Source organism: Pan troglodytes, chromosome 5, assembly GCF_028858775.2.
Source record: "Pan troglodytes isolate AG18354 chromosome 5, NHGRI_mPanTro3-v2.0_pri, whole genome shotgun sequence".
Lineage (NCBI taxonomy): Eukaryota > Metazoa > Chordata > Mammalia > Primates > Hominidae > Pan > Pan troglodytes.
This window is the reverse complement of record NC_072403.2, coordinates 126,611,241-126,634,043: the sequence shown is the minus strand read 5'-3', so window position 1 is coordinate 126,634,043 and position 22,803 is coordinate 126,611,241. Positions and strand designations below refer to the sequence as shown.

General features: G+C 37.2%; 1 long non-coding RNA gene across 2 annotated transcripts in view; it reads right to left on the bottom strand.

Moving 5' to 3' along the window:
* Window positions 1-20,348, bottom strand: part of LOC134810359 (uncharacterized) — a 291,828-nt gene extending 271,480 nt beyond the window's left edge. The window contains exons 1-2 of one of the 2 annotated variants that reach the window (XR_010158152.1): window positions 20,292-20,348; window positions 19,933-20,064 (exon numbers count right to left, since the gene is read on the bottom strand). This is a non-coding gene — a long non-coding RNA (uncharacterized LOC134810359). Of the gene's footprint in view, window positions 1-19,932; window positions 20,096-20,291 lie in introns of those variants that run through there. The other variant, XR_010158151.1, reaches the window with a different exon arrangement.
* Window positions 20,349-22,803: the final 2,455 nt, after the last annotated feature.

The following is a 22,803-nucleotide window of genomic DNA, read 5'->3' as shown; positions in this document are numbered from 1 at the left end:
TGCTTTAGTGTTTTTCGTTTGTTTATATCTGGTGAATGCATCAGGCATAGGCTTCACGTTTTGTCTGATCACTTTTTCCCAGCTTATGTGAGAAGAACAAAGACGGAATTATCTCTGTGTCTATTTTCTTTCTGGCGTTCCAAAGTTACCACAACTTATTTCAGAGTGCTGTAGTATGCTAGGGAGTGCCTCCATTAAGTAGTGACATCATTCCTACAGCAGCAATTTCCTGTCTTTGGAGAAAGTCTAAGGTCTCCCACAGGAAGGACCCAGTTTCTCCCTCTTAGGATGGATTTCTAAAACTCCAAATCTCTAGAGTTCATCATTACTGCAGTAGGGAGTCCAGAGACAGCCCCAGACATTAGCTTTGCCTAACATTTTGGAATAAAACAGCCTGTTTGCTGCCCCTAGAGGTTCTGCTCCTCTTGCTAAATAGTGTATTTGTATTCTGAGAGTACAACCTATGGGACAGAGCAAATGCATCTTTTTTGCTTTACTCTGATCTAAAATAAAACTTGGAATACAGACTCCTACAGTAGCCATTCTGAAATACTTTGCAACATCCAGCATAGCACTAGTCAGGGCTAAAGGAAAGGAGATGGTATTAATTTACAGTTAGAAGGGTAGTCTACACATGCTCTTGATTATATTCTTGGATGATCTGCCTCAACAGGAAAAAACTTACATTTAGAAAGTGAGCATGGAACTTAGCTGTCACATAGGTTCCTAATCGAAAGTGTCCTAGGGAATCTTGCCTTGAACAGTGTATAACACCACTCCTACGCTTTCCAAATGGGATTCAGTAACATTATGAAAATTTTGGTCAGTACTGGAGTATTGATTAGTCAATAATTGAAGATCACTGTCAGGCTTTTCCTAACTCTCATCTAATGCTTAGATTTACTTTTCGATGTGCATATTGATAAATATTCACTTTATATTAGCTCCTACCATTTTGCCTAACCCAGTCCTGGCCCACCTTGTCCAGGATAATGTTAAACTCACAATCTCTAACAGTGGTCTTCAAACTTCTTTGAGAAGTACCCGTATCAGCAATTATTAATTAATTTTAAAAAAAGAAAATAAATATAAATAATGAAATAAACAGTTACACATGATCATAACCTGTATATTTACTTGATTTCTTTAAAAATTATACAGATGTATAAATATACTATTATTAGCCAAAATTTCATGATATGTTTATCATTTACAAAATGTATAGGGTGTTTATTGTTAAAAATAGGGTATTGAAGTATATCATTCATATTGTTCAAATCTTTTTTTTTTTTTTTTTTTTCTGAGATGGAGTCTCACTCTGTCACCCAGGCTGGAGTTCAGTGGCACAATCTCGGCTTGCTACAACCTCCCCTTCCCGGGTTCAAGCAATTCTCCTGCCTCAGCCTCTGGAGTAGCTGGGATTACGGGCGCACATCACCAAGCCTGGCTAATTTTTGTATATTTAGTAGAGACAGGGTTTCATCATGTTGGTCAGGCTGGTCTCAAACTCCTGACCTCAACTGATCCACCCCGCTGGGCCCCCCAAAGTGCTGGGAATACAGGCATAAGCCACCACACTCAGCCAAGTTTCTTAATAATTTCATAATTGCAAAGAATTTAGCTGACCTTTTTACCTGACCTGATTGGATCTTCATTAATCTTGCTTTGGAATGTAGCTAGTGAAAAACCTATACATGAAGCAGAATTTCAGCTCTTTTTTTTATGGAGTAGGGAGGAGAGTTTTTTTTTGCTTGTACTTACAAATATTATCTACAATCCAGAGTTATTCACAAAATTCATTTTGATCATTTATCCATTTGCAGAAGTTTAGTGTAGTTAAAATTAGATAATATAATCCATAAACCACCTAATGAGATGCCTGCACATTATAATGCATTGCAAAATGCTGAAAGCAAACATTTTCTTAAGGTTGTGCAACCTCCACTCTTCCCTCAGGGTTCTTCACAAAATAAGAAATATGACATAATGAACTAGTGAAGACTCCAGTACCAATTCATATTTAAAATATAGGCAAAGCTTAACTTTAATTTTTTTCAGCAAATTTGTAAATGCTAGTGCTACTATTTTCTTCCCATGCTTCAGTGGACTATCATTTGTATCTGATGTTGCAGTTGCACCAGTTCAGAAACCACTGATTTATACAATGAGTTCTTCAGTCATCATTCCTGCTGCTTCTATTTTCTCCTATTTTAGCAGAACATGCAAGATTTCATCCACCCTGGTAATACATATTTATTTTTAACACAATTAAGCTAAATTATATATCTCCACTTTTTCTTAGTCCACATATTTCTTGACACTTCATTAATACCTTCATAGATTCCACAACTCTTTCATTAATAAGAAAAAATAATTTATAATTTTAACTTTATCCTATAACAGCCTCTAATTACTTCAGTAAGTAAATGAAGGTAAGTTATCTAATTTAGGAAATCCAGCAAACAACTATTAATATACAAATGGTACTGACATCTCACACCCAATAATTCAGGCCTCTAGCTATCTCTATATGATGGACATTTACTTAGTTTTGTGCTCTATAGCAAACTATATGCTCAAGAGATGCAATGATTATTGTTTCACTACCATTATCTAAGGGAATAAAATATGAATCCCATTTTTATATATTCCTGCCCTCCAAGAACATGAATATTTAAGCATTATTAAATATTCAATAGTTTAATTTCATAGCTAGATATTTAGAGAAAGTCACTGAGTCTTAGGCATGCAGGGTATTAAATGGACAATACCTGTAAAGGCATTATCCATTAGTAGAGAAAAATAATCTAAAATTGAACATGCAAGCTTAGCAATAATTTTGCATGTGCAAGAAACATGGAATTAAATCCATTTATTTAATGAGTGCTTACTATGTTTAGAACAGGTTAGTGGATCCTGTAGGGAACTATCAAGTTGACTGAAAGACTAATGCTCAAAGGAAATGATGATGAGGCGAGGCACTAATACAAAAATGAGGGGAAATAAATATATAAAAGTAATGGGGATAGGAAGTTTCACTGAAAATATTGCAGTGAATAAATAAGATTTGTTCCCTTTATCAGTTAAGTTCTGGAGTTTAGAACTTAGGTAGTCCCAGAAAAACTATCATCTTGATTATTTTTCTAATATTTTAATTTATGACTCCTGACAATGTAATCTTTTTCAGAATGTAAGTTTTACTTAATGCTTAATATTTATTAAATAAAAAATATATAAATTAGAAAAAGATGGATACCTGACATAAAGTGCATAATTCCACTGTTTTCCAGTGCCCAGAATAAATTTACATTATCTGTCTTATTATCTGATGCATTAAGCTTATACTATAATTTTTCATAATCTCAGAACAATGGGAAATTTTTTTTAATTTTGAAAACATGTGGCTTGCTTTGCTACTTATGAAGCAGAATGGCTAGTATTAGGGTTATAGTTGGGCTGAGTTTAGAGAAAAATTATTCATAATCTATATAATATCTACCCAATGTTTTTGGGATGTTTGCAATTGTTGGAATAATGTGACAACAAACATTTTATAAACAAACCATGAGCAGTCCTCAATACATTTATGTTTTGCTAGCACTTTTTTCTGACTACTTAATAGTAACTTTTGAAAATTAGAACACTTTAGGGTAAAAAGAATGAAAGTTTACCCACAATTGAAGATTAGTATTTCAGTGGATTTCAGGCATGTCTTTGCTTATGCATTTACATATGTAACATATGAAATTGTATTCCTACCATATGTAATTTCATTCTAATTGTTTTGTTTGTTCAGTTCCCTTTTATAAACATTCCTCCATTCATTAAAACTCTCTAAAAACATAACTAAACATTTTTATAATATTCTATTCTATGGGTGTACTGTGATTTATACAGTCTTTCTCATATCTGTGGATATTTAGATTATATCTAATCTAAATGTACTTATTTTGAAAAATTCCTATTTATGAAATTTCTAGTCCAAAGGTTATTTAAAACTCCTAATTCAATTTGCCAACTAAGCTTCCAGAAAGGCTGTAGGTTCTTATATCCAAGCTAATAGTGTACAAGAGAAACTCCCATTTTACGACTGTCTAGCACTAGATGTTATGTTGCTTACTTGTCATAATGTGGAAGATGAAAGAGTATTTTGTTTTAATTTTATTACTTTCCTTATAAACCACTAAGAAACCTATTTTTACATGTTAGCTTTTATAGATAATTTTTTAGTTTACTCTATTTTCTGAATTTTATACTGATGTGATAATTTTCAAACTGATTTTAGTAATATATCTCTTTACATAGAAAAATAATACTTCTACATTTAATATATATGTTCTGAATATATCCCTTAGTTTATTATTTCTAATTCTTGGACTTTTAAAATATTAGTAGTCTTTATTCAGTCACAGCAATCACTTTTTCCATATCATTTCTTCTGCCAAGTTTATGCTAGAAAGATCTCCATTCTGAAATTGTGTTTACCTATATTTCCATGTGGTTGTTATATTTTCTTGTTTTTAGTTATTTAAAATAAGTTGGCTGCATAGTGAAATAAGTCAGTGAAATAAGTTGGGGGCATGGTGTATGAAAAGACTCTAAGTTTATTTTTGTTCTGAATCCATTGTTCCAGCACCATATAATGAATCCACTCTGATTCAATCAGCAATCTGCTCACAGAGAGCCAGACACTCCCCTAAGCCTAACAAATTCAGTCATCTTCCTTTTACCACATTGGTCATAGTCAATCTTTTTAAACTGCACTGTATCACTTCTTGGCCAGTAATATATTACTTTAAGAACTGTCTACTTAACAGCACATGTAACATGCAATGGGGTGGCTTCTTCAGATATCTCAAGCTACTCTGTACATTTGGATGCTTTGGGAAAATGTGTGGGGCTAGAAAGGAGAAAGAAAGGAGAAAATCTTTAAAAATTTTCTTCATTCAGTTGTGTATGGTTATATTTTTAATAACATAGATGTATTTTATAATTTTATGACTGCTTTATTACTTTGTAAGTACTTTTTCAAGTTCAATATTCTCTTCATTCTGTTTAGAATCACATTACCTTGATGACTTAATATGAAAATAATTAATGTATTTATTTTTGTAATATTTAGTTTCTCATTTAAGAACACATTATGTCTCTGTTTAGTCATTTAATTTCATCCTCATTACCGATTTTTAATTATTTTCACAAAGTCTCTCTGTGCCTCTTTTTATAATTCAGTTGTTAGGTCATTTGGAATATGACATTTTAAAATTATTTTTGCTACTTTTTTTGGCTACAATATAAAACTATATTGTTTATACATTTATTTATAATGTTTCTTTAATAAACTTAATATTTCTAATTTATCTTCAGCAGAATCTCTTAATTTACACTTATTTGTTCAAGAATGCTGTGAGTCATATTTTCCCTCTTTTTTTAATGGTACGATCTCTTATAACTGCTGATTGTTTCAGTTGATTGGTTCCTACTCCCAGAACAATGCTAATAGTAGTGTTAGTGCCTCTAAGTCTTGTTTCTGATTTTAATGGAAATGCCTCTGATGCTTCAAGGTTAAATATGAAGTTCTGTTGACTTCAATAGATAGCCTTTCATTATAAAGGTAACTGTCCATTCCTATTTCTTCATAATTTAAAAATAAGAACTGGTTGTTATATATTATAAAATTACCTTTCTGAATCTTTTGAAAATAGTATTTTTCTCTGACTTATTAATTATATTAGTAGGTTCCCTAACATAAACCCATTTGTTTTCTAAAATAAACCCCATTTGGGCATGTTGTAGTAATCTCTTAATAGAGAAATCTGAAATATGAAAATGTTTTCTCTTTTATACTATTTTTAAAAGTTTTGGTATGCTAATTATGATGGTTTAATGAAATAAAGCAATACATTTCCAAATGAAAATTTTGGGGGGAGATGGTTTATATAAAAAGAGAATTTCTAGTTAGTTGAAAACTAAAAACAGTATATTTTTAAACTGACTAGGTTTAGAACCTTTTGACAATTAATAATTCTATATTGCATTTATTTGCTGCTGTACTACTTAAATGGGGTTCCAGGTGAAGAGGAAAATATTATTGAATTTGCTATTCATAACACTATGAATTAGGTAGAACAGACAATCATTTCTCCATCAAAGATAAAAACAGTAGCTCAAACATACTGTTACTCATCCAATATCACACACTGTTATAACAAGCAACAAACAACAGTCAGGCTTAAAACCTTAAAATCTTTTGACCATATCACCTTGCCTCTTAACTTTTAAATGGCACTGTGAATCATCTTAAATTATACTGCCTATATAACTTAACTATTATCTTCCTGTATGTTCCTTGAGATAAATATTCCAACATTCCATTGATTACTCTGTACTAATCAAGACAGCCTTCATGTTCCTTCCCATCAGCTTGAATACATTTTGAACAGGCAGGTTTCTTCCTGCCTACTGGCCCCTGACTTCCCTTTTCTTAGAGCATTTATTTGAGAATACTTGAAATTGTCATTCTTTCTCTGCCCCCTGGAGATATGAATTTTCTCCCAGCCTCTTGCCAGTTTACAACCCAGAAATGTATTTTTAAGGACTTGGGGGCCACCCTTTGAATGTACTCACCAAGAAAGATAGCACCCCATTGCTATCTCTGTGGGAGGGGAGGAGCCTAATTTCCCTGAACAACAATTCCAAACACCCACCACCTAATTACATTGACCAACTTTGCCACTAATATCCTCCAGTACTTTTTCACTGGTTTGTCCCAGAGCTTAGAAACTCTCCTGCCTGTTTCAGTAGAATTAAGTTCAATCTCTCTTCCCTATGGCAATAGTCTTAAATAAAGTCTTCTTTGTCAAACTCTATCAGGTGCAATTTTTCTTTTCTACCCTTAAAATGTTTCTATTTATTTAGCAGCCTTCCTCTCTGCTTTCTGAAGTTCTTAAGGGCTATGCTAGATTTTACTGTACTCGATTTTAGTTCTGTGTTGAATCCCCAAGGCTTAACAAAAGTGCCTAAACATATGAGGTATAAATGTTGATTGAATATATGAGATATATCTGAATGAATGAATGAATGGGCTGCAGGTAAGTAACTCTGGGTCTAGAGTCCTTGTTCTTGGTATAGATGCAGCTCCCCTAATTTTTCAAAAGATGTTATAACATTTGGAAGTGCTAACCCTTTATCAATGCAGAGATGGAAAATTAAAAAGTGACTGGTACCTCAGAGGTACCCCCTCTAAAGGGCCCAGATATTGTTGAGGGGAAGATGGCATCCTTCTAATTTAAATCCATCCTCCATTTTTTCATGGATTGCTAGTTGGAATAGTACTAACAGGCCTAGGTCTCAAGAATAATAAATGAGTGTGTCATTGGTAGATGGCCCAGAAATACAGTAGCCTTTGTTTCAATGAGAGAGTTTTTTCCCACCTACCAACATTCACCTTTCCTCAGACATCAGAAGACCACAAAGACGTTTTTGCTATTAGTTGAAGAGGCAAGCACATAGTTTAGAAAAAGCATCAATTAAAAAAATATCAGTGCTTTCTCCAGACTCTTCCTTTTAAAAGCTGTCTTCTGCTAATGGCAATGTAACTGGACTCTTTATTAATGAAAGATGGATCATTAGAGTCCTCACTATGACACACCATGATAATGCAGCTTTCCTTTATCATCACTAGTTACAAGGTCTCGGAATTTCCTTTTGCTTTTGTATCATACTTGATTTCATCAGTTTTTCACCATTGTATATAGCCAGCCAATATATAAAGTGTGTGTAATTATGTCTGGCTTCCAAGACATATTCGTTCTTTCAGACTGAACCAACCCTATTTTTGTCAAAGTTCAACTTCTCTCTGTAGGGTATGTGCATTCTCACGACCTTCCTTCATGAAATACAGGTCCCTTAACTTGAAGGTTAATAGGCCTAACATAAGCCAGCCAAGGGACCCTTCTCTTCTGCCCACCTCATCTGGAACTTAGCCTTCTGATGCTTCTTTACCACTTGCTGTTTTAGTGTTTCCTTTATAACACTTAGCACAATTTGCAATTGTGTCTTTATTCATATGTTTATTTGCTCAATGTCTGTCTTTGCCACTAGACTAAAAAAATCTGTGATCATAGACCATGCCTTTTGCTCACTTCTACATTATAAAACATGATAGATATTTGAAAAAACACCTGACTGAAAAAAAAAAAAAGGCAATCTCTAAGGAGCCAAGCCTCAACTGAGAGAGGCAGCTCACAGCCTCGGGTGGAGAGTTCATATAAGGTTAGCTGTCCATATCAGTTCATTAAAATACTTGAAAAATGTATAGTAGAAATTTAGGATTGTAGTACATTTTTAAATGGGAATCTATGGGGCATCTATAAAATCTTGATAACTTTACAAAGCGAAACATCTGAGCAATAGTTTTTACAATTGTTTTAAAATAATTTTCAGAAAATTTACCTTCTAATAATCAATAACCATTTACTCAGAAACTATCTGGGTCTAGACACAGGGGAGCAGACTTTGCAGGAGGCCAGCTGAAGGTTCATTTTCCGTACTGGGATCCTTCTCCTCTGCTCACCCTACCCATAATTACCTCCGGGTTCTCCTCTGCCACTCACCACTTTGCATCTTCTTGACACATGATACACATTTTGCATGACGTATTGCAAGGGGAGCTGGTAAAATACGAGCTATTCTGGAATGCTACCTGATATTAAAATCTTTCCATGATGGTATAAAAGACAAATTATGTCATTCTGTTAATATTTGTATTTTAACAGTGGTGAGCTGTGGGCTGATGTAAATAGTCATTAGAACACAGGTTTGGAGACCAAAGATGCCTGGATTTGTAGCTTAGCTCCACTATTTAGTAATTGTATACCACTTAAGCAAGTTTCTTATGCTTTTTAAGAATAGTATTTGTTAAAATAATGCATATTTCTTTTTTTAAGAACCAAGGAGGGGAGGAGCCAAGATGGCCGAATAGGAACAGCTCTGGTCTACAGCTCCCAGCGTGAGCGACGCAGAAGACGGGTGATTTCTGCATTTCCATCTGAGGTACCAGGTTCATCTCACTAGGGAGTGCCAGACAGTGGGCGCAGGTCAGTGGGTGCATGCACCCTGCGCGAGCCGAAGCAGGGAGAGGCATTGCCTCACTTGGGAAGCACAAGGGGTCAGGGAGTTCCCTTTCTGAGTCAAAGAAAGGGGTGACCGACGGCACCTGGAAAATCGGGTCACTCCCACCCAAATACTGCGCTTTTCCGACGGGCTTAAAAAACGGCGCACCACGAGATTATATCCCACACCTGGCTCGGAGGGTCCTACGCCCACGGAGTCTCGCTGATTGCTAGCACAGCAGTCTGAGATCAAACTGCAAGGCGGCAGCGAGGCTGGGGGAGGGGCGCCTGCCATTGCCCAGGCTTGATTAGGTAAACAAAGCAGCCGGGAAGCTCAAACTGGGTGGAGCCCACCACAGCTCAAGGAGGCCTGCCTGCCTCTGTAGGCTCCACCTCTGGGGGGCAGGGCACAGACAAACAAAAAGACAGCAGTAACCTCTGCAGACTTAAATGTGCCTGTCTGACAGCTTTGAAGAGAGCAGTGGTTCTCCCAGCACGCAGCTGGAGATCTGAGAACGGGCAGACTGCCTCCTCAAGTGGGTCCCTGACCCCTGACCCCTGGGCAGCCTAACTGGGAGGCACCCACCAGCAGGGGCACACTGACACCTCACACGGCAGGGTATTCCAACAGACCTGCAGCTGAGAGTCCTCTCTGTTAGAAGGAAAACTAACAAACAGAAAGGACATCCACACCAAAAACCCATCTGTACATCACCATCATCAAAGACCAAAACTAGATAAAACCACAAAGATGGGGGAAAAACAGAACAGAAAAACTGGAAACTCTAAAAAGCAGAGCGCCTCTCCTCCTCCAAAGGAACGTAGTTCCTCACCAGCAACAGAACAAAGCTGGATGGAGAATGACTTTGACGAGCTGAGAGAAGAAGGCTTCAGACGATCAAATTACTCTGAGCTACGGGAGGACATTCAAACCAAAGGCAAAGAAGTCGAAAACTTTGAAAAAAATTTAGAAGAATGTATAACTAGAATAACCAATACAGAGAAATGCTTCAAGGAGCTGATGGAGCTGAAAACCAAGGCTCGAGAACTACATGAAGAATGCAGAAGCCTCAGGAGCCAATGCGATCAACTGGAAGAAAGGGTATCAGCAATGGAAGATGAAATGAATGAAATGAAGTGAGAAGGGAAGTTTAGAGAAAAAAGAATAAAAAGAAATGAGCAAAGCCTCCAAGAAATATGGGACTATGTGAAAAGACCAAATCTACGTCTGATTGGTGTACCTGAAAGTGATGGGGAGAATGGAACCAAGTTGGAAAACACTCTGCAGGATATTATCCAGGAGAACTTCCCCAATCTACCAAGGTAGGCCAACGTTCAGATTCAGGAAATACAGAGAACGCCACAAAGTTGCTCGAGAAGAGCAACTCCAAGACACATAATTGTCAGATTCACCAAAGTTGAAATGAAGGAAAAAATGTTAAGGGCAGCCAGAGAGAAAGGTTGGGTTACCCTCAAAGGGAAGCCCATCAGACTAACAGCGGATCTCTCGGCAGAAACCCTACAAGCCAGAAGAGAGTGGGGGCCAATATTCAACATTCTTAAAGAAAAGAATTTTCAACCCAGAATTTCATATCCAGCCAAACTAAGCTTCATAAGTGAAGGAGAAATAAAATCCTTTACACACAAGCAAATGCCGAGAGATTTTGTCACCACCAGGCCTGCCTTACAAGAGCTCCTGAAGGAAGCACTAAACATGGCAAGGAACAACCGGTACCAGCCGCTGCAAAATCATGCCAAAATGTAAAGACCATCGAGACTAGGAAGAAACTGCATCAACTAACGAGTAAAATAACCAGCTAACATCATAATGACAGGATCAAATTCACACATAACAATATTAACTTTAAATGTAAATGGACTAAATGCTCCAATTAAAAGACACAGACTGGCAAATTGGATAAAGAGTCAAGACCCATCAGTGTGCTGTATTCAGGAAACCCATCTCACATGCAGAGACACACATAGGCTGAAAATAAAAGGATGGAGGAAGATCTACCAAGCAAATGGAAAACAAAAAAAGGCAGGGGTTGCAATCTTAGTCTCTGATAAAACAGACTTTAAACCAACAAAGATCAAAAGAGACAAAGAAGGCCATTACATAATGGTAAAGGGATCAATTCAACAAGAAGAGCTAACTATCCTAAATATATATGCACCCAATACAGGAGCACCAAGATTCACAAAGCAAGTCCTGAGTGACCTACAAAGAGACTTAGACTCCCACACATTAATAATGGGAAACTTTAACACCCCACTGTCAACATTAGACAGATCAACGAGATACAAAGGCAACAAGGATACCCAGGAATTGAACTCAGCTCTGCACCAAGCGGACCTAATAGACATCTACAGAACTCTCCAAACCAAATCAACAGTATATACATTTTTTTCAGCACCACACCATACCTATTCCAAAATTGACCACATACTGGGAAGTAAAGCTCTCCTCAGCAAATGTAAAAGAACAGAAATTATAACAAACTATCTCTCAGACCACAGTGCAATCAAACTAGAACTCAGGATTAAGAATCTCACTCAAAACCGCTCAACTACATGGAAACTGAACAACCTGCTCCTGAATGACTACTGGGTACATAACGAAATGAAGGCAGAAATAAAGATGTTTTTTGAAACCAACGAGAACAAAGACACAACATACCAGAATCTCTGGGATGCATTCAAAGCAGTGTCCCAGGGAAATTTATAGCACTAAATGCCCACAAGAGAAAGCAGGAAAGATCTAAAATTGACACCCTAACATCACAATTAAAAGACCTAGAAAAGCAAGAGCAAACACATTCAAAAGCTAGCAGAAGGCAAGAAATAACTAAAATCAGAGCAGAACTGAAGGAAATAGAGACACAAAAAACCCTTCAAAAAATTAATGAATCCAGGAGCTGGTTTTTTGAAAGGATCAACAAAATTGATAGACTGCTAGCAAGACTAATAAAGAAAAAAAGAGAGAAGAATCAAATAGATGCAATAAAAAATGATAAAGGGGATATCACCACCGATCCCACAGAAATACAAACTACCATCAGAGAATACTACAAACACCTCTACGCAAATAAACTAGAAAATCTAGAAGAAATGGATAAATTCCTGGACACATACAGTCTCCCAAGACTAAACCAGGAAGAAGTTGAATCTCTGAATACACCAATAACAGGAGCTGAAATTGTGGCAATAATCAATAGCTTACCAACCAAAAAAGAGTCCAGGACCAGATGGATTCACAGCCGAATTCTACCACAGGTACAAGGAGGAACTGGTACCATTCCTTCTGAAACTATTCCAATCAATAGGAAAAGAGGGAATCCTCCCTAACTCATTTTATGAGGCCAGCATCATTCTGATACCAAAGCCAGGCAGAGACACAACAAAAAAAAAGAGAATTTTAGACCAATATCCTTGCTGAACATTGATGCAAAAATCCCCAATAAAATACTGGCAAAACGAATCCAGCAGCACATCAAAAAGCTTATCCACCATGATCAAGTGGGCTTCATCCCTGGGATGCAAGGCTGGTTCAATATACGCAAATCAATAAATGTAATCCAGCATATAAACAGAACCAGAGACAAAAACCACATGATTATCTCAATAGATGCAGAAAAAGCCTTTGACAAAATTCAACAACCCTTCATGCTAAAAACTCTCAATAAATTAGGTATTGATGGGACGTATTTCAAAATAATAAGAGCTATCTATGACAAACCCACAGCCAATATCATAGTGAATGGGCAAAAACTGGAAGCATTCCCTTTGAAAACTGGCACAAGACAGGGATGCCCTCTCTCACCACTCCTATTCAACATAGTGTTGGAAGTTCTGGCCAGGGCAATTAGGCAGGAGAAGGAAATAAAGGGTATTCAATTAGGAAAAGAGGAAGTCGAATTGTCCCTGTTTGCAGATGACATGATTGTATATCTAGAAAACCCCATTGTCTCAGCCCAAAATCTCCTTAAGCTCATAAGCAACTTCAGCAAAGTCTCAGGATACAAAATCAATGTACAAAAATCACAAGCATTCTGATACACCAACAACGGACAAACAGAGAGCCAAATCATGAGTGAACTCCCATTCATAATTGCTTCAAAGCGAATAAAATACCTAGGAATCCAACTTACAAGGGATGTGAAGGATCTCTTCAAGGAGAACTACAAACCACTGCTCAAGGAAATAAAAGAGGATACAAACAAATGGAAGAACATTCCATGCTCATGGGTAGGAAGAATCAATATCGTGAAAATGGCCATACTGCCCAAGGTAATTTACAGATTCAATGCCATCTCCATCAAGCTACCAATGCCTTTCTTCACAGAACTGGAAAAAACTACTTTAAAGTTCATATGGAACCAAAAAAGAGCCCGCATCGCCAAGTCAATCCTAAGCCAAAAGAACAAAGCTGGAAGCATCACACTACCTGACTTCAAACTATACTACAAGGCTACAGTAACCAAAACAGCATGGTACTGGTACTAAAACAGAGATATAGATCAATGGAACAGAACAGAGCCCTCAGAAATAATGCCACATATCTACAACTATCTGAACTTTGACAAACCTGACAAAAACAAGCAATGGGGAAAGGATTCCCTATTTAATAAATGGTGCTGGGAAAACTGGCTAGCCATATGTAGAAAGCTGAAACTGGATCCCTTCCTTACACCTTATACAAAAATCAATTGAAGATGGATTAAAGACTTAAACCTTAGACCTAAAACCATAAAAACTCTAGAAGAAAACCTAGGCATTACCATTCAGGACATAAGCATGGGCAAGGACTTCATTTTCTAAAACACCAAAAGCAATGGCAACAAAAGACAAAATTGACAAATGGGATCTAATTAAACTAAAGAGCTTCTGCACAGCAAGATAAACTACCATCAGAGAGAATAGGCAACCTACAAGATGGGAGAAAATTTTCGCAACCTACTCATCTGACAAAGGGCTAATATCCAGAATCTACAATGAACTCAAACAAATGTACAAGAAAAAAACAAACAACCCCATCAAAAAGTGGGTGAAGGACATGAACAGACACTTCTCAAAAGAAGACATTTTATGCAGCCAGAAAACACATGAAAAAATGCTCATCATCACTGGCCATCAGAGAAATGCAAATCAAAACCACAATAAGATACCATCTCACACCAGTTAGAGTGGCAATCATTAAAAAGTCAGCAAACAACAGGTGCTGGAGAGGATGTGGAGAAATAGGAACACTTTTACACTGTTGGTGGGACTGTAAACTAGTTCAACCATTGTGGAAGTCAGTGTGGCGATTCCTCAGGGATCTAGAACTGGAAATACCATTTGACCCAGCCATCCCATTACTGGGTATATACCCAAAGGACTATAAATCATGCTGCTATAAAGACACATGCACACGTATGTTTATTGAGGCATTATTCACAATAGCAAAGACTTGGAACCAACCCAAATGTCCAACAGTGATAGACTGGATTAAGAAAATGTGGCACATATACACCATGGAATACTATGCAGCCATAAAAAATGATGAGTTCATGTTCTTTGTAGGGACATGGATGAAATTGGAAATCATCATTCTCAGTAAACTATCACAAGAACAAAAAACCAAACACCGCATATTCTCACTCATAGGTGGGAATTGAACAATGAGATCACATGGACACAGGAAGGGGAATATCACACTCTGGGGACTGTTGTGGTGTGGGGGGTGGGGGGAGGGATAGCATCGGGAGATATACCTAATGATAGATGACGAGTTAGTGGGTGCAGTGCACCAGCATGGCACATGTATACATATGTAACTAACCTGCACAATGTGCACATGTACCCTAAAACTTAAAGTATAATAAAAAATAATAAAAAAAGAACCAAGGATATAATGTTTGTAAAATATCTAAAAGTGCCAGGTATATTATTAGTTCTCAAGAAATGATAATGGCATGACGATGGTGATACTGGTGATAATAACAAGTATTTAAGTCACCTCCATATTCTGTATATCTTAAAGAAATCTTGTATCTTGAAGAAATGTGTTATGAGGCCGGGCGCAGGGGCTCATGCCTGTAATCCCAGCACTTTGGGAGGCCGAGGCCAGCAGATTACGAGGGCAGGAGTTCAAGACCAGCCTGGCCAACATGGTGAAACCCTGTCTCTACCAAAAATATAGAAATTAGCTGGGCATGGTGGCAGGCACCTGTAATCCCAGCTACTAGGGAGGCTGAGGCAGGAGAATTGCTTGAATCCGGGAGGTGGGGGTTGCAGTGAGCCGAGATCGTACCACCACACTCCAGCCTGGGCGACAGAGCAAGACTCCATCTCAAAAAAAAAAAAAAAAAAAAAAGGAAAAGAAATGTGTTATAAACACACCCCTCAGTCTTTAATATTAAATTTGGTAGGAAAACATATACATATACTACCCTCTAATAGCTTTTGAAATTATCATTCTCTTGCACCTGTTTTTCTCTCATCAATAGCCTCTTTGGTTGTTGTTGTTTCTTTGGAAGAGTCGACATAATTTTTGATTCAGGATAGGATAGGGCAAGGTGATATCCAGGAAAGATGCCCAGTGTCAGAACTGTCAATCCAAGATTTCTCTGGAGATTGGGATTCCAGTCCTAGCTCTACTACCAGTTAATGATATGACCTTGGGCAAGTGACAACCTATCTGGCCTTAGCTCCCTTATTTATAAAATGAAAGGATTGGCAAAGATCCTTTTCTAAAGCTCCTTCCAGTTCTACAAGGACTGTGATTAGTGCCTGTCACTCTCAGCAACATCTTACTGCCATAGCTAATAAGGTCACCTATGGTCAAAGTTTATAAATGCATCATTTTGCAGAGGTGTTACAGTTCTTTATTGATGTTCTTCAGATCATTTTGGACAAATGCTGTTAGTAGAAATGCTCTCCTTAAAAATGTACCAGGTAATAAACTTGTAGTTTAACCCACACATTCATTAACAAGTGATTCCCAGGAGTTCAATAACAATATTTCTTTAGGCATACTCCCTAGCTTTGCAGATACCACACAGTTAATCCTGACATCAATGGCCATCACAAGCCTCATCAACTACTATTATTGGTGATCACAACAGGCTCACATGTTTTTTAAGATATCCAGATATCATGTATCTTTCAAAAAAAAAAAAACAAGACAAATAAAGTAGCTCTTTATATAATTTCTATGCTTTATTTATTCTTATTAAGAGTATTTAAAAGTGGGGTGCCTTAATCTTTGCATTTAATTTTGCTGGTTGCATTTTAAAATGTTATGTCATTTGTTCAATTAGTTTTTACTCAGAATTTTTTGTTGTTCATTTATCTTCCAGAATTATCTTTCCAACGCTTTATTAACTTAATCTCAGTTGGTCTCAACAAGATTTTTAAAAAATTAAAACCATTCAGTAACCTTCTTTATAAGGCAGATCTTTTCACAAGACTTGACTTCCTTCATCAGAGCCTTTAGAAATGCTCACTACACATGACATAATAGTCCCCTTGTTAAATATCCTGAATAGACAGCATAATTAAATTAAAAGTTGGAGGCCTATTCCTCCATTTTGTGGTTCTGGTAGCTGGATTAGAGTATTTACATTAGTACTTTAATCCTTTAATCTAGGAATCAATGTATGACCCAAGGCAATAAGTTAACAGCTTGCCAAAACTAAGCCTGGGCAGATGGCAACATTGATCCAGATTTCCATTTTTCAAGACCCCTGGAACTATCTAGTGCAAAAGCTGGACTAACAGTCACAAAAGCATCAGGGGCTGCCCACAGCAGATCACTGACCCTGTGGCATCCCATTTACTTTCTCTCTCACCTCAAGGCACAGAGTTTCTTGCCTTTTCTGTAATAATTATACGTTTAATTAAAAATTCTGTTTTATCTGGGATACTATGAATCAAGACAAATTATATTTCTATTTAATTCACTCATCATTACAAATCTGCCTTCTTCCTTCTCGATGCCAGTAACATATCCCTGTAACTCTTTGCAAGATTTTTCTTTCTTTCTTTTTTAATTCTGCCTTGTTTACTTGTCATTATGCATTCTTTGGAGCTCTTGAGAAAATTTCGTGGGTTTTTTTTTTCTTTTTTTTGAGAAAAATTTCCAAAACATCTTAAGAATTTAAGTTTTTCTTTGTAGGTAAAACCTTCAGGGCCTTGCTTTCACAGCAGATGGCAACAGAATGCAAACAACACAACGTTTCATTCAGTCAGTTACAGTTTCCACGTTCAAAGCAGCAATATGGTTTCTGGGAGGCACTCAGATGAATGAGTTGAATCACTCTGCTATTTTGAATTTTTGTACTCCTTAGCCAAGAGCACACTTCCTCATGTGTTTGCCTTGTTCATTTATGTTCTTTACCTCTTTTTCCTCTAACTCACAACCTAAAAGGCTTATTCTTTTTATTCTGCCCAATTTATTTTTTTTTTCTTGTAAAGACAGGGTCTTATTATGTTGCCCAGGCTGGTTTTGAACTCCTGGCCTCAAGTTATCTTCCTACCTTGGCCTTCCAAAGTGCTGAGATTACAGGCAAAAGCCTGGCCTTACCTCCCCCATTTTTATCTTGCAGATTGTGTTTTCTCCCAACAACCATTTGATGGTGACTATTTATAGCTTCTGTATCATCAATTGTGTAGATCCCACTCAGTCTAGTTCTTTCATTTCCCCTAGTCCTTTAAAAATTGCAACAACTGACTTAGTTGCTTTACTTATTTAATTCTTACATTGAACACACATAGCCCTATCAGTTCTCTTGCCAATTCATAACCCTGCTCAAAATCCAACTTCCCCCAAATTATCTAAGTTTACTTTCCACTATTTCCCAACATGCAATCTCCATTCAGATTTGCCTTGTCTTTTTTTCATAGCTCACTCAGTGTTTGTTTCTACTTCTACCACTTGCCCTGCCTGTAACACCTTGTTCTTTATGGACAACTTGAAATTTCATCAGCCTCAATACTCTTGAAGTCATTCTGCCTACAGCAGCTCGTATACCTCAATCTACTCTGTCCCTCCCCAGTACTTCAATCAGGCCTTTCAATTTAGCATACATTAAATGGACTTTTGTACTATTTCAACCAGATAGCTAGCTCTCTGCCCCCAGACACCTTCTGAAGAAACTTCAATACCATCTACAACCATATGCAGTGCTTACCACATGGTAAATACTCTTTGATTGAACCATATCAGAGGAATCTTTGTACAGTATCTTTATCTACAATCTCAAGATATAAAAAAGCTTCTTAAAATTAATATCTCCAGTTTTTTTCAAATAAAAAAGTAACACAAAACTTATTGTACAAGATGTAGACAATAACAATCTATTACCCAAATACCCAGATATCTACCGTCAACATGGTGATATATTTCTTTTTAGTCTTTTGTAGACAGACAGAAAAGTCACTTATTTCTTTAATTATAAGAAAAATGTGTATATACATTTATTTTTCCCACTTAGTAGAAAATGCGGGTTTTTATAATATACAGCCTTCAGAAACATAATATGCAATCATCTAATTATTTTCATATTATTGAATATTTCGATTTAATCCAATATTGTAATGTTTTAATATTATGAATAAGGCTTTTATGAAGATACTTCACATAAATTTGCGTTTTTTATATCCTTAGAACAGATTCCTAAGGTATAATTGCTAGATCAAAGGGTAGGAATTAATTGAAGACATTTGATTGATATTACAAATGTGGCAGGGTTAAAGTGCCTTCTTGATTTCTTTTTATCTCATTATTTATTCTCTTATATAATTATATATATTCTTATACATAATTCATGTATTCTACAAACATTTGTTGAATAAGAGTAACTGCTGCTCACTGAGGAGATACAGAAGCTGATTTCACTCTGGGTCTGCTGTTGTTAAAATTAGAAATTCCTCCAGGATAAGGGTGGCAGGGTATCTGCCTGTGTTAGTTTTCAATGTTGAGTTTCTGCCTCAGGCCCTGCTAACCAGATACCATTTGAGAGAGAACATAATCTTTCATCTGATTTTCTTTTAGCATGTGTGCTTTTTTTTAAATGAGGTAGTTTTCTCGGCTTCACTCAAGTGACTTCCCAGAGCTTCATCACGGGTTCTTGGTTATTCCTTTTACCAGGTACAATTCTATAACCCTAATAAAAAGCAACTGGGTGGTATTTGCTCTTTTTCAAATCACTACTCCTCCATGCCATTTTATCAGAACCATTAAAATCCAAGTGAGAATGCCTCATACCTACGTTTTCATTCCTGAAGACTCCAAAGAGTGTTACTTGGAATAACCTTTTTACTAAAAGTCACTGTACTTCTCTACATCCACTCCTAGACATTTCTCACTGGACTTAATAAGTTATAAAGAATAAGTTTAATTTCTCCACTGACCTAATGATCACACTTGAACTCTTATTTCTGGAAATTAAATTACCTACAAATATTTCCCTTCAGCTTATCCTAATGAAATATGATGAACCCCACCATTTTACTCTGTGACGGTATCTCATCCAGAGTATTCTAAAATTTTACCTCATCAAAACTGCAAATGCCCATATATGACTTTTTTATAGGCAGCAGAAGTCAGAAGGCTAGGCAAGTAAGCCAACAGGAGCAGGAAATTAACAGATGAGTTGTCTCTAACCCTCACGTAGAAAACTTTTTACCTTTTATCCTAGTTTTACATTTTTGGCAACAAGAAAAGAAACACTTTTCTGAGGGTGTTATTTGCCCTAGTTTATATCCAACAAGAAATATAGGGTATAGATTCTAACACTTTGAATAAAGCTGCAAAGGTTTTATTCACACTTACCTTCTTTTTCTTTTCTTCCAGAGACTGTTGAGAAAATAACAAAAAATGGGATGCATTTTTTTCTTTCTTCCATGCTGTCCTTGTACCCTGTCTACCGCAACTTGTCTTCCACTGACAGAGTTGCAAAGGAAGCTGAAACAGGAAAGCCAGGGTTGAGTGAACTGACCTAATACAGATCTCCTGATAGTGGTTACCAGAATCTAAATTTCTACAGAAATGGTGAGCTTGAGTAAACCTGGTCCTTATTCAGCGACACCTGAGAGAATTTATTTCAATTAGATGGGCAGAGCAACTAACAGAGGCAATGATTCTCAGCTGTGGCAATACATGAGGATCACCTGGGGAGCTTTCGAAACTACCTATATCCAAGTGATTCTGATTAACTTTCCTGGACTGGGGGCTGAGGTATCTGCATTGGTTTTTAAATGCCCCAGGTGTTTTTAATGTGAAGCCAGAGTGGAGAACCACTGAGCTGGAATTTCCCCACAGTGGTAATTCTCACTTTCACGCAGCAGGCAACAAAGGGGTTTTTGGTAAAGTGTTCATTTCTTACAGAGCCTCAAAAAGCACGTCAGGGAATAATGTCTTGTGTATTCTCCTAAGAGGAAGGACCCACAAAAGACGAGAGATAGGCTGAAAGTCAGAGCCTCTGTAAGCTTGCTGAACTTCTCAACAATGTATCAACCTTATCAGAGAAAAGTAAAGTTCTCATCAGAAACCAAAACAGAAGTATAGGCAAGAGGACTTGACTAATACAGTGTCAAGAAGGGTGGCATGTGAGATGCACACATAGAGCTTCCCCAAGACACAGAAGACCCTACACCATTTATTCTAGCTTCTCCACAGTTGAGGATGAGTATGCTATATAGCCCTCACTCTGGTCAGAATGAGTAAGGTGTTTTAGTGAAGGAGACTTTTTAAGGGCAGTGTATTGCAGACCTCAATTTATCGAAGCTGAGGAAATCTAAGCTTGAAGTTCTGTAGCTTCTTTATAGTGGTTCTCTATTACAATAGTGCCATTTGATTGGAAGTGTGAAATTGAATCAACTTCAAAGTTTACTTTAAAATATAGCATATCTTATACATATGAAACTATCCTAGATTTTATTCTGATGACCCAATCGTCTGTCAGTCTGAGCTGTATCTTCTCTATGAACACTCCAGGAAAAGGAAAATCAAAATTGATCAGGATAACCAGAAAATAAAAACTAGAAGCAGAAGAAAACTGGATGAAGAGACAGGAAATCAGCATTTTGGGTGAAATGGATAAACAGCAACATCAAATTTATCTGGCTTCTAGATCAGCTTCTTGCCCCTACCCTAGAAGACAGAACAGGAGGACACACCTGAGTTAAGTGCAAAGTGAAGATGGCCTTTGTTCTGCCTCTTTCTATGATTTTCTTTTGCCTTTTATTTCCCTACTCTTGCTTCTTTTCTCTGACCTTTTCCTCTTTCATATGATTTTCATCCTTAATTTCACCTCAGAATCGCCTGATCTGCAATATGATTACGTTAAGTTTGTTCAACTTCTTTAAATCATTCAGCGACAGTTTCAGATTTGCATTTCTATTTCTGGAGTTCAGAGGGAGTATTTTCAAATTTCCTCCATTGTTCCTGAGAACTACCTCTATCTTATCACATTTCTAATCAAACTTTAGTCTTAAAATACCTGTCATTTCTCTCAGATTTTGGAAGTTTTTCTTGCTCTAGGAGAAGTTTTTGAAGAGTTTTTTTTTTTCACTTTAAAAAAAAAAAAACCATAGTCTGAGAAGATGATTTGACTTATCCTATGAGTTTATTCTGTTAATTTTAGTCATCAAAGACAATTTTTGCATGGTTTTCTCTCTCACACACACAGTCTCTCTCTCTCTCTCCCTCTCTCTCTCTCACTCTCGTTGGTAAGGTTTAAGTCTATTAATCACAGGATGGTTTTAAATAACTGACCAGGACCTTTGAATGAATTCAGCGACACACATTTATGAGTTTTTAGATTAGTGTTTGGTATCAATTTGACTGGTATCAGCAACTTTTGGAAGGTCACATTTGACTATCCTACAGCTTCTCAGATTTTTCAGGGGTATCATCCAAGAAGGGAAGCTGAATGCATGCTGGGGACACTCCCTTGATCTGGATATTTTTATCCCTCCATAGTTGCCAGGTAGGCTCTTACCTGCTACTCACCCTCCCACCCTGTCTCCACTGACTGAGAGACTAAGTTGCTGGCCCCTCAACTCCTAAAGGGAAATTTTCCCTATCCCCAGCCATAGAAAGGGCCCATACAAAGGTCTGGCCTATTACCCAGGTGTCCGACCTCAGTATCCATCTTATTGCCCTCTCAGCACTGCAGCTTCTTTGTAGGACTGACACTCTGCCCTCCTGATTGTCTTGTACCCCACATCTGTCTACCAGCAAGGGTTCTGCCATAAAAGAACAGTGAAAACTAAAGGGAGGAAATATAATTTGGCTTTTGTCACCTCCTTAGCAAGCCTCCCTTGACTACCCTAAAAGAGCCCCTTCAGTACTGATTTACTAGCCCAGAATTGTGTGTGTGTGTGTGTGTGTGTGAGTGTGTGTGTGTATATGAGATATGGTTTAGATGTGTCCCTACTCAAATCTCATCTTGAATTGTAGCTCCCATAATCCCCACTTGTCATGAGAGGGACTTGGTAGGAGGTAATTGAATCACGGGGGTGGGTTTTTCCCATGCTTTTCTCGTGGTGAATACGTCTCATGAGATCTAATGGTTTTATAAAGGGTAGTTCCCCTGCACATGCTCTCTTGCCTGCTGCCATGTTAGACATGCCTTTGCTCCTCTTTTGCCTTCTTCCATGATTGTGAGGCCTCCCAAACCATGTGTAACTGTGAGTCCAT